We start from the raw sequence: 9,865 nt of genomic DNA on the forward strand, positions 1-9,865 counted from the left end.
TCCTTTGCTTGCCGTTCTCTGGGGTTTTACTCTTTTTTTTTTTTTTTTTTTTTTTTTTTAATAAAAACTTGTTCTGTAAAGGTAATATGAGTTCCTGGTTAAAAAGTTTTTGTGAAATCCAAAAGAATATGTAAGCGAGAAGAGAATCTCCACCTGAATTTTGACTCTGAGGCTTCTAGATCTCTTTTCTAAAGACAAAACCCCCCAGAAGCTTCTTCTGTTTTCCTGTAAGTGTATATTAATAGAAAATGGACTCTTTGTATACGCACGTTGGCATACCAATCTCACTGTATTGTACCTCTGCTTGTCTTGCTTCATGTTTTTCAAAGATTATTACCGATCAGCATGTAGAGATTTATCTCATTCCCATCAATTGCTTTAAAAGGTCGATGAATTCTAGGCCACCCTATTACGGTTCCTGTCTTTCTAGAGCCTGCCACGTGGCCAAACCCTAAGCGGTGAGTTTAACCCAGCAGATCGCATGGATTGGTCCCAGAGGGCCTGATGCTTCTAGGCCCCAGAATCCAGGAGCCCCTCTCCACCACGTAAACATCCGGGGCGACAGTCCCGTAATGGGATCATCTGTCCTGCTCTGATTCTCAGATGACCTTCCTGGTGCGGCTTGGAGAAGGGGGTGGGTGGGGTCTTGAGAAGCTGGCTTGCCCTGCATTTGTCTTCTTGGCTGCTCCGGCCGCGAGGGAGTATGGAGACCGTACTGGGAGATCTCTCCGAGGAGACATTGGGTTTTGCTGGCAGGCAGGCCTCCAGGCCGCTCAGCGGAATGTCTTTGTGTCTGTAGCTGCAGGAGGAGCCAGGAGGCTGTGCTTCCGGGCCAAGGGAAACACCACTCCAGACTCAAGACCACGACTTGGCAGAGACTCTGGGGCCGGCTGAATTTAGGAGAGGGCCCTCTCCTACCTCTTCCATGCCCGAACCACTCTTTCCCACTAACCCTGAGAGGATGGGCTGGCTCAAGGTATCTGGTCTATTCACTTGCCTGGGTGAGATGGATTCCCACCTCATTCTGGTACAGCAGGAAAGGCGAGTGCCTCTTTCCCTCGCTGGGAAGGAAGGAGAAGGCAGCCAGAGTCGAATCAGACCTCTCGAGAGTCAGCAAGAGGCTTGGTCTCTGCTTACACAAATAATCTCGAGGAGATCTAAATCCCCTGTTCATTGTGAAAACAGACAGTGCCAGAGTAAAACAGAATTAAATTGTTTCTCTTTCATGGCAGCTGAAGTGTAAAAACCATTCTATTCTGACCTTGTGGCAGGAATATCCTGACACCTCATAAATTATCCTAAGGGCTCAGGGCCTGGGGGGTGGGGGTGGGGCTTGGGAAGGCTGCAGGTTCAGGCTGCTGTCAGCCCTGAGCACAGGCTTTCCTTCTGGCCTTTCTGACAGGCAGGCACCCGTGTTAGGATGTGGAGGAAAGTAGTTTCCTCAAAGTCAGTTTCTTCTGAGTTAGGACAAGTATTTCCCCCTCCTTTTATGTATTTAGAGTTTGTATGGCCACAGGGCCCATTCCACGGGTAGTTTGTGAAGGAGGCAGGAAAAGCATGGTGATGTCTCCCGAGGCTGACAGAACCTCTGAAGTAGTTTTAGAAGCCTCCCATTTTCTAAGGAAGAAAGAGAAAGGGGAAGGAAGGAGAGGACAGAGTGAGAAGGACACAAAAGACGCAGAAATGAATTAAAGGGGAAGGAAAAGGAAGGAGGGAGAAGGAAGGGTGGGTGAGAGAAATGGTTTCCATTCAGATAGGGCCTCCCACCGCCACCCCCACACCAGGTTGGTTATGGGAACCGAGGCCACCTCCTCACAGGATGGAAGTCACAGTCACTTCCTGGCCCCCTGGCGAGCCTTTTCTAGCTCCTACATCCATCTGTGCCCTACACACAGTAGGTGCTCTGTAAATGTTTGTGGAGTGGAAAGATCCACAGATTGGTCTCCAGAGAGGGAACCTGATGTATTTTGGGAAACTCCAAGTATGTAGAACAAAGTCATTTGGGGCAAACAATATTCCTGTAGACTGAATCACCATAAGGTTTAAAGAATCTGGGTATTTGTGGGTGTGTCTGGACATATTGTGTGTGGGAGCGTGGGTGGGTGGTCTGGACGGGTGGGTAATAAGTGACAGGAGGGCCCTTGGAAATATAAAGGGCTCCATAACTACTGTAAAAATAAAACTGGGAACAGCATGCCCAGACCTCCAGCCATGCAGTGACCAAACTTGACCTTGGCAGAGATGAATAATATTGTGGAAATGGATTCAAGAATTATTAGTCAATGTTTTCAGTCCCTATGGGCTTTTTTTTTTTTTTTCCCAGAGAACTGCTGGGTGGTTTTTGGCAAATGACTGCACAGCCTGTAGGATTCCAGAGCCTTTCGAAGCTCTTTCTAGACTCTGCTATACTGATGTTTTTTTTTCAAAAATTTCTGGTTCTTTTCTTTCCTAATGGGATGTATTTTCTGGATCCCCCTTTGGGAAAGGAGTGTGATTTCTCATTTGCTTCTGCTTTTAATTCCTTCCTTGCTTTGAAATTATGTCTTAAGCGTTGCTCATAAACAGAAAATAGATCCTCTTCCTGATTCCTCTGGCCTGGAGAAGAACAGCTCGTTAAAAACCTGTTTACACCGAGCTGCAAAATAGGTCATAATATATTCTCTTCTTCAGCTGCCCAGATACATACTCACTGGGATGCACAGTGTGTTGGTGAAGAGAAGCAGGGCCAAAGAAGTGTTTTGGGGGCTGCGATCGCAGATAACCTGCCAAGAGAATATTCTACACTATCCACACCCCCACTGTGGGTGCCTGACAAGGTTGAGTTGCTGATACGTATCTTCATACATATATCTGCGATCACCCTATAGCAAGCTCTCATATTTAATTTCGTTGTTGTTGTTAGAGGAATAGTAATTTGGAGGGTTGGTAACAGATCCTTAAACCCTGCAGGTATTTTGGGTATTGGGTAGTAAACAAGTCCTAGAAATAAAGTCTCTTAGATGCTGGGGATTCCATGCTACAGGCATAGAGTTAAGGAATACCATGTACCTTGATAACCACCTTGAATACTGCATGCCTATTTTCTTTACGTATCTTTTTGAGGTTTACCTAATCATCCCCCAACTAATCAGCCTAATTCTTGATTCCACATGACCACCTCACTCTTAAAATTGCCGTGCACATCTGCCTGTATTTATGTTAATTTTATGTATTTTATTTCCCTCCCATTAGACCTTAATCTCCTTGAGGATAGGAATCAGCACAATCTTTATTCCATACACACAAGTGCCTGGGATTGTTTCGTGAATCCTATGTGTAGTCAATCAATGCACTCTCCGAGGAACGTTTTAATGTGAGGTTGGCTTGTTTTCCTAACTTCTTCTTCCATCCCTTTACTAGTCAGCACATGCTCAAGAAATGCCGATGGCGGCCGTGGGATGGCATAATTATGAAAAAAAAAATACAATTCTAAAATTATACAATACACTTCAAAGTCAAGAGTAAATTACCTATGGATGTTCCATGGCTTTGTAGGTAGCAAGATGGCATTTAAATTGTAGGTGTACATTTCTGACCATAAGCAATCATCCATTTGTTAATATAAAGTATCTATTCAGTTACTAAATATTTGGATGCTTTCCTTGAGCTGTTCCCTTTTTTCTCCCTGGGGCATTCTATCGGATCCTTCACCATCAACACCTCCTGAATTTGGAGTCTGGTCCCAAAGTCAAGGGAACTGCACATAGACAATCAAATAAATTTGCTCTGTTTCTAAACAAGGTTCTACACCCCCGGGCACCATTTTCCCCAAAGTACTGACTCTTGAGGTCCCAGGGCTCAGATAATGCAAAGTCATCGCTCTAGCTTGTTACTCCAATCTTCTCTCCAGACCTTCTTCCTGGATTGCAGACATCAGGTCTTTTACTCCCATTGTAATATTGGGCTATGTTAATCCTGGACACATTCATGAAATGCATTTCTACAACCTTCCTCCTCTTTCCTCTGCCTCGTGGCCATGCTTTGAATCCTGGACACCCAGCATGCCTCTCCTGATGTACCGACAGCTGCCTCTCAATGTTCTTCTGCATGAATACCAACCCATCCTAAGATTATTTCCCTCAGAAGCTTCCCCTTATGCAGCTGTCTTCATGAAAAAGGCAAAAAACCTATTGAATAAATTAAGAGATTGATTGCAATGACATAATACTTTGGAAATATACACTCCTTACTTGACCTCTTAGAGTGTAAGATCTTCATTTTAGGGCTCCAAACCCATTCATCCATCCCTCAACCTAGGGAAAGATTATGATTTGTTGCACAAAGAATTCAATGAAGGAAGATAGGAAAGAGTCAGCTTCTAGGACACAAAATAGGTTTTGAACAACGGTCTGGAGAGCCAAGCAGGCATTAATAGGAACGTTTTCCCGAACTCCCTCACTGCTGTCTTTAACGTTTGAACAACTCAGCCTGGCGGGCTTGTGCTCTGGGACTCCTCCAGGGTTGATAAGACAGCTCTTCTCCTTTGAGGTCTAGGCAGCTCCCAGGCAGCCGGGGGATAATGGATGGGTAGTTAAAAAAAAAAAGAAGCCAATCCTCTTTTTTTGGCTCTGGAGATTGGAGGAAGAGATTAGGGGAGAGAGTAAAGCAGTGAAGGCATCAGACATTTCTCACTTCGTTTGCCCGTAGGTAAGTCAAAGAGAACTCCAAGAAACAGGTTGACACGGGCGGAGGCCAGCTTAGTGGCTGCCCTTAAACCAAGCTGGGTCACAGTCACACCGACCTGATCATGCAGAAAACTCAGGCAGAGAAAGGGTCTGCAGTTGACATTTTCATGAGCCATGGTTGCATAGACAGATTTCAGAAGGAGCTGAGAATCTCCCTATGAAACCTGGCAGAGGGGGTGTCACTGCCCTGGGGGAGGGGTTGAAGTGGTTCCACAGGGAGGATTGCAAGGCACACGTATGTCAAACCAAGGCCTAATGAATGGGACCTCCGTGGGGTCTCTGCCACCGACAGACGTGGAGGTGAGGCAGCGTCAGCCAAAGGTTACTGCTGAGCGGAGACCAACTAGATGGCAAATGACCCTGACCACAGACCTTAGCTGTGGAATGCCAGCAAGGTACACAGCACCTTGTTGACAAGGACGGTATCCCAGAGCTGGAAGGTGGGGGCAATGCTTCCGAAGACCCTGCCTTTCCCTATGGCCCTCGAGGTCCCACAGTCACCTCCCTCCTCTTCAACCTCCTCATTCATTTGTGCATCACTACCTTTAAGCAGGGGGAAGGAAGGCTTTCAAAGAGGTTTGAGATTAAAAAAAGGTTTTCTAAATTAATGTATTTTTATTTTTTGAGAGAGAGAGAGAGAGAGAGAGAGAGACAGAGAGAGAGAGGGAGCGAGCTGAGGAGAGGGGCAGAGGGAGAGAGAAAGAATCCTAAGCAGGCTCCACACTCAGAATGGAGCCCAGCATGAGACTCGATCCCATGACCCTGGGATCATGACCTGAGTCAAAATCAAGAGTTGGATGCTCAACTGGCTGAGCCACCCACGTGGTCTGAGATTGGGAGTTTTTAACAACAACAACAAAAGACATTACATACTTCTTAAATAGACGATTTAAATTATAGGATCAAACTGAATTTTAAGTGTGACTGGATTATTAGCATCATTAGTTGTTCTCACCCACCCTTTGAGGCAGACTAGATTGTTTACCAACGAAGTGCTAAACCTTCTATGACTCTGCTTTTTCTTATTTGCAGTGTGCGAGATAAATATTGTGATTCCCGTCACAGAATGGCTGACAGTAACTGAATAATTTGCCTTTTCTGGGATATGAATATGTTTTTAAAATTTATTTATTTTGAGAGAGAGAGAAGAAAATGCAAGTGGGGGGAGGGGTTGAGAAAGAGGGAGAAAGAGAATCCCAAGCGTTGATAGTGAGAAACCTGGCATGGGGCTTGACCTCATGGACCATGAAATCATGACCTGAGCTGAAATCAAGAGTCGGACCCTTAACTGAGCTACCTGTGTCCCTGGGATATGAATATTTTTAGTGTTTATTTATTTTTAAGAAACAGAGAGAGAGAGAGACAGAGCATGAATGGGGAAGGGGCAGAGAGAGAGGGAGACACAGAATCCAGAGCAGGCTCCAGGCTCCAGGCTCCGAGCTGTCAGCACAGAGCCCGACGCGGGCCCGAACTCACAAACCGCGAGATCATGACCTGAGCCAAAGCTGGATGCTTAACTGACTGAGCCACCCACGTGGCTGAATATTCAGGTGCTCCTGAATATTTTAATAGGTGAGTCTAAGAGGTCTAGCTTAGTAAATTGGAAGACTCATTTTGGTTTTTCTTTTACGTAGTCTTCGTGCCCAACATGGAGCCTGAACTCGTGACTCAGAGATCAAGACCCGAGCTGAGATCACGAGTTAGCTACTTAACCATCTGAGCCACCCAGGCACCTCTTAAAAGACTTACGTTTAAAGTTTAGAATAAGAGTTGGCAAACTACAGGCTGAAGACCAAATCCGGCCCACTGTTTGTTTTTGTAAATAAAGTTTTATCAGAACGCAGCCATGTTCATTTGTGTATACATTGTGTCTGCGGCGGCTTTCATATTATGACCGGAGAGTTGAGTGGTTGCCACAGAGCCCACGTGGCCCGCAAAGCCAAACGTGTTTATTATTTGGTGTTTTACAGAAAAGGGTTGCTGACCCCTGGTGTAGAATAATATGGTTTTGTTGAGCATCTTGTCCAGTCCCCTTTCCACACAGACGAACCCACTGAGATCCTGAGAAGTTAACTGACGTGTCCCACACGAGGCAACAAGTAAGGGGAGGGGTCAAAGTAACAAAGCGGGGCATTTTAAACACGGTGAAAGGAGAGTGGGGACACCTCTACAGGGCCGGGCTCCTTTGAATATTTTTGTCTTAAATAACACCCCCGAGATGACATGATCATTATGAACGAAACTTACTTAATAAACCCTAGAGGAAAACAAAAATGCTCAGCGAAAAGTCCTGTAAGCCTGTGAAATTACCTGGGCTTGGTGACAAGAGACAGACTCCGTCCAGGCAGCGTGCCCTGTGGCACACCGAAAGGCCCTGCATTCGGAGACGGTCACACATTCTCATTATATTTTAGGCGACTGGGTCTCAAAGGAGCGTCTAGTGTCTCATGTTGCACGGCTGAGGGATTTGGAAAATTACCCTAAAAATTGAGGGCTGGAATCCCACGTGAAACTGCAGCTGGGAAGGTGTCTGCAGCCCCGATCTGTTCTACGAGGCTGACAGGGAGGCAAGGGCGGTGTCGTTCCCAGGCTCTTGAAGACACCAGGCGACCGAGAAGCAGAACGTAGGATGGCTGTTAACTTGCTGTCTCTGCTCTCCTTCCTCAGAAGCCTCTCCACCTGTTCTCTCCTTTCATTTCCTAACCTCGCAGTCACTTTCCACCTCCTGCTGTTAGGAGCTGGCCCTGTCACTCCATGGACGTAGGAAGGGTTTCTCAGCCCTCACCTCATTTGACCCCCTCTGAGACATCTGACATTTTTGCCCACGCCCTTTTCAGTAATGCTCCCTCCTCCCTTGGCTTATGCCCTGAGCATGTGATTTCCCCTGACTCGTTGCCTCTCCCCACGCCCATTCTTCGTCTGTCCACCGCCCTCAAATGTGGACCGTAGGGTCCCAGTCTCTGTCCTCTGCCTCTTTGTATATATTCACCTGCAAGATGTCATTTACTCTCCTGGTTTCAATTGCCAGAGAACTGGGGGGCGGTGGGGGCGGGAAGGGTGTCATGTCTCAAATCTGTTTCCTGCCCATATCTCTCTTCTAAACTGTCCCCTTCGTGTCCATTTGTCCACAGAACACAGCCGCCGAATGTCGCTCACGTTGACTTTCTCGATCCCAGAAAGTCCAAAGCTGACACCATGATCGTTCCCCTAAACCTAATACTTTCTCTGATATTCTAAACTTATCACCCATCTGCTCCAAACCCTGCAGCGGATTCCTGGAGCTACACAGAATAAGGTTACTTAATTCCATGAAGCCCTGCGTGACCTGGCTTCTGGCAGCCTCCTCTTGTACTTGACCTCTACTCTCCCCGTTCTTGCTAGTCCTTTGCTCGTCCCTTCTGGGTGATTTCTCTCTTTCTTTGCTCTAGTTGAAATCCCTTTTCCTTTGTCAAGTCGATGAGCATCTACTGAACTTCCAAGATTCAGTTCAAGTACTGCCTTCTCTATAACCCTCCCCCAAGGCAGTGGACACTAGAAAAGGAAGGCCCTGGAATGTGTCATGCAGACATAGCAACTCTGTGATGGCAACTTGCTCCTTGCTGGGCAAGACTTTAGCTGGCTATAGTCCGTTGTGGAATTTTCCAGTTCCCCCACCCATCTGGGATTATCTTAGCAGCCTCACTGAAATAGCTGTGGGGCCAAGTGGTAATTCTTGGAGTAATTTAGTCAGATGACTGTCAGTGAAAATACCTCTTGAGAAAACAATGCAATAACTAGAATGAGGATAATCTTAATAGGGGTAGAATATAGCCCTTCACTCAGCATTTAGACTGTTACAGAGATGCAGCGCCATGGGATTCAGGAGCAGGGACCCTGGAGTCGAGGTGCCAAAGTTTGAATTCCGGCTCAGCTATTTACTAGTTTTGTGACTCTGGGCAAGTTTCTTAGATTCTAAGTGCCTCGGTTTCCTCACCTGTAAAATGGAGGTGGCGATGACAGGATCTTCTAGACAGGATTGTGGCGAGAGGCGAATTTATACCGATACGTATGCATGCGTACGTGTGTATATTTATTCACACACACACGTTACTTAGAACAGTGCTTTGTAGTTAGTAAGTGTGCCTATTGCTCTTTTTAGCTTACTAGATGACTAAGGGAGAAACCAAGGTTCAGGAGTCCTGAGGAAGATCCAGCTGGGCAGCTCCCTCTTTCACACCAGTAAATTCAACCAACGAGCTCCCAGATCTTCAATTAAACCACACGCTGAACGACACTCGTATATGTCTTGTGTTTGCGTAGGCCGTTATACTAGGCAAATAACTTTCACTTACTGTTATATTAGGTCGCAGTAAAAAGCAGAAAAGAATGAACAGGCTTTTGAACATGCAACCCTTTATTTTATGTGCAAATACTTTGATGAATGCCTCCTTCCAGAGTCTGAGCGAGCAATTACAGAAACTTCAAACACCAGGGAACCCCATTAACACGAACCACTGTGTGCCCCGGTACATGCGATTTCCATGGCATTTGACTCCCACAACATCCAGAGCTTAAGGAGTAGGAGGTATAGGTACTATCGTCCCCGTCTTATGTATCAGAAAACAATCAAACAGAGATAAGAGTCTTCTGTTTTCTGATTCCTGTCCTATGCTCATTCTCGGTGTCTGTTTTTAAAAACATTTTTCAATCGCTTCTGGGCCTTTTGGCTAAGATCAAGTGTAGTGTCTGTTCTTATCAGTTTAAAAACATTTTTTATGCCTGGTATTTAAAACAAAACAACAACAAAAAAAGGCCAGGCTGTGCTGAACCGATTTGCACCCTAGGGACTCTGTCCTGAGGTTCCGTAAAGCCCTTTTGATAGGTCTGTCCAAATTCGAGGAATTCCTTCTGATGATTCTTATACCTCCGCTGTTACTGATGCTGATCAAGGAGCTTAGTGGTACAAAAGGAGAGGCAGGGGATAACAGGAAGTAGAAAATCGTTAAGCAAAGACAACAGGCTTATTACATATTTGCCTGTTGTTCCCTAGCCACTGCTTTGTCGCCTGGTGCTGTCGCGTCTGTCTCCTGTTCCCTGTTTCTAGCACCACCAATGACTCACTCCATTCCATGCTACCGTGATTTCCGGCCTAAAACACCCTC

General features: G+C 46.0%; 1 pseudogene; it reads left to right on the forward strand.

Moving 5' to 3' along the window:
* Positions 1-9,410: 9,410 nt before the first annotated feature.
* On the forward strand, positions 9,411-9,537 carry LOC131496685 (U2 spliceosomal RNA; annotated as a pseudogene).
* Positions 9,538-9,865: the final 328 nt, after the last annotated feature.

This window comes from Neofelis nebulosa, chromosome 15 (assembly GCF_028018385.1).
Source record: "Neofelis nebulosa isolate mNeoNeb1 chromosome 15, mNeoNeb1.pri, whole genome shotgun sequence".
In the NCBI taxonomy this organism is placed as follows: domain Eukaryota; kingdom Metazoa; phylum Chordata; class Mammalia; order Carnivora; family Felidae; genus Neofelis; species Neofelis nebulosa.